This window comes from Pistacia vera, unplaced genomic scaffold (assembly GCF_008641045.1).
Source record: "Pistacia vera cultivar Batoury unplaced genomic scaffold, PisVer_v2 Contig996, whole genome shotgun sequence".
Lineage (NCBI taxonomy): Eukaryota > Viridiplantae > Streptophyta > Magnoliopsida > Sapindales > Anacardiaceae > Pistacia > Pistacia vera.
In genome coordinates this window covers 16,138-19,493 of record NW_022196885.1, presented here as the reverse complement: position 1 = coordinate 19,493, position 3,356 = coordinate 16,138, and positions in this window count along the sequence as shown.

The following is a 3,356-nucleotide window of genomic DNA, read 5'->3' as shown; positions in this document are numbered from 1 at the left end:
CACCCGAGACCCGAAAACTTTGTCGGGTTTCACCTCGGGTTGGGTTTTAAAACATTGGTGAGATGTGACCCTTCATCTTTTTCATTTTAGTTACGAGCACCTCAACTAATGCTCGGAAGAGACTAGCGAACAACCCACTACCAAGACCTTCTACTTAAATGCGGATGCTTGATGTAGAATCTAACTTGAGACCATGCGTCTATCCACACAATCCCAATTAGTCCTAACCATTTGGGCTACCAACGGATAGATTAAATTAACATTCATGCTATATTATTTAGAAACAAAATCATGTGATATATTTTATATTTCGTTTTATTTATTTATTTTAATTGATGGTTTCTCAATTCGGACTTNATGTATTATAGCGGTTATGATGTTGCAAGAGACACCCAAAAGGTAAATTTATTTTGGTGGGAATTATGGTTATGAATTGAATTATTAGAGTTTTGTTTGGAGTTAATGGAACTTAGAGTTTAGTTTGGGTTAAGTTGTCCAGCGTTTTTGTTTACGTTGCATGGGTTGGAATTGTCAGGGAAGAGGATGTGTGACAATAGCATCTAGGACTCGAGCCTCGGTTTAGAGGGTTAGTGATAAGCATCCAAGTTGATGTTTATTGTTCTCTTATTTTTGTATTTATTTATTATTATTTTATCTTTAATCTTTCTGTAGTAGCTCATTAAGAAAAATATTGAGTCAAATAATATAGTGTATTTTCATCTTTATAATGATTATACCATCAGTTAACATATCTCAACTGCAAGTCTTATCAATGGGTGGGAAATTGTTTTTCTCACAGTTTTGAGTGCGACATCGTAATTATGCCAAACCTTGGGTGGGAACTTGTTATTCTCCCTACCATTTTTTTTTTTTTTTTTAAATATAAACACCAATGTTAATTGGTTGTCCTGTTCTTCTCTTATAGGGTGAAAATTTGAATATCTCCATTTGAGTGGACCTCTGCAAGCTTGTCAATTAGTATGCTCTACTTGATGATTTGCTCAAGCGGTCAAGCCTATGGTAGTATGGTCTGATGGTGTCCAACCTTATTTATTGTAGAATTTCATATGGTAGTACTAGTAAAAAATAAAAATAAAAAGAAGAAAGACTAAAATTAACCAAGGGAACTAATAAAGGTGGTTAGTTTCTTTACCAACTTATAAACCAAAAAAAAAAAAAAAAATCATCAGTTTTTATAATTAGACTTTAAACTTGACTAAATTAACACAACATTATAAAGTAAAATAAAAATAATATATACTAGACTATATACGAAACACATTTTGGATGTCAAGCTGAAATTTAAAACACATTTTGGATGTCAAGCTGAAATTTAATTGTATTGACCAATTGACCCAGTTGTCATTTTCCCATATTACTAAATACATTATACATATTTGTTTTCTACTTCTTAAAGTGATGTGAAACGAGCCTAATTTTCCAATTCACTACACTTAGTTAGCTGAAAGTCTGACGACACAAGTCATCTAAATTATACTTTAATTTCTATAAACAACTATTGATCTTGACTTGAAAAATTGCACTGACTTTCGTGTTTGCTATCTACATTAATTTTGCAGGCTCAAGACTTCTTAATCATAGATAATGCATACTATATCTTTTCTCGTTTTATCAATGATAAATATCCTAAAGTCTAAAATATTTTATTTCTAAAATTATGTGAAATGCTCCTAATTTTCCAGGTCTACCAACAACCATTGACCTAGACTTATGTGTTTGGAAGAATTTGTTGCTAAAATTATGTGAAATGCTTCTAATTTTTAGGTCTATCAACAACCATTGACCTAGACTTGTGTGCTTGGAATTATGGACGTATCGATTTGATAAAATCAAACAACACGGCTCGATCTCCTTATTCTTTTTGCCATTATGCATTCTTGTTTTCACAACTTTATCATTTTCTTTATAAGTGGAATGTCTAGTAAATTTGTCATTACAACAGAGCTCTTAACATTGAATTGTACAATTCAGGATGAAGCCAAACCTCAGGGGTGACACTATAATAAAACCATTCATTAATCCTACACAAGCAATAGTGATCTTCAAGAACGGCTTTGTTGATGGGATTAAATTCATAATTCAATCCCAGGATTTTGTTTGGCAAACCAGTTCAATTGCGGTTTGAATACGAGTTTAATTGCACATTAATTAATTATGCCGCATCATTATCTCAGGGGGTAATCTCTGATTTGTGATTTTTAATCACATAATATTTTGTTGATAGTTTGCGTCTTTGTGATTCACAGCCACGTGCTGGAATTGTTGGGCTGCCAGTTTTGTTTAATTGAACTGGGCTGCGTTATGAAGGCCCGCACGGAGTATTAAATTTTAGCTTCAGGGGTTGAGGCTCAGGCTGTGTGGGCCTTGCTGCCTGGTTAGGTTGGCTCTTATCTATTTATTTCTTTATTTTGAATAAAGTGATTGACACTATACTGATGGATTTATGAAGCTCCATCCATGATCACCTAATAAATTTCATAAATGCTCTTCATTCTTTGTTTTTTTATATTACGAAAAAAATTAATATCTCATACTTTTCACTTATACTATATACTCCACCATTATTATTCATAAAATAAAATATTAGATTATTGAATTGAAAGTTAAAAAAAAAAAAAAACTGAAAAAAACTCTTATAAATACTCTCAATAACATAATACAATTAAACAACATAAAATATATATATAGATTAAAATAGTTACCAATACTTTAAACAAAAAATAACCATAAATTTATATGTGAAGCAATTAAAAGCTTTTAATTTTGCATTTCTTGTAATTACGAATCTTCTTCATCTATTAAATTTTTACTTTATTGTAAAAATGATTTTGAATAGCATAAAAAAATAATAATAATAAGGTTTATGAGGTAATAGTGGACCATAATATGCAAGTCTTGGTCAAGTTAATTAATTTGAAAACGTTATAAATAGTCTAATTTTTCTGAAACTATTGATGATTATAATTACTTGGGAAATTTCTTAAAAAATCAAAGACAACATGTTAGTTGCCATAACGTGAGCATGTTAGACTTATACTATCATTCTCTGTTTTAGTCATTTGACTTACATCTGCGAATGTAGGTAAGGGTTTGTTGAACCATTTAAATTTATTGTATGATTGTTTTTCTACCTTCCTTATTTTTCATATCTTACGAAGTCATTGTAATATTTATTATAACAAGTCATTAATGCTCTATCTAGTGCCCAAAATTAATCATCATACGTAACTAACAAAGATTGACAAAGATTGTAGTGTCACTTACACATTTCGTTGGATCCAAAAATTTTTGCCAAGAATTTATTATTGTCCCGTAATCTCTATACAGTTTGAAAT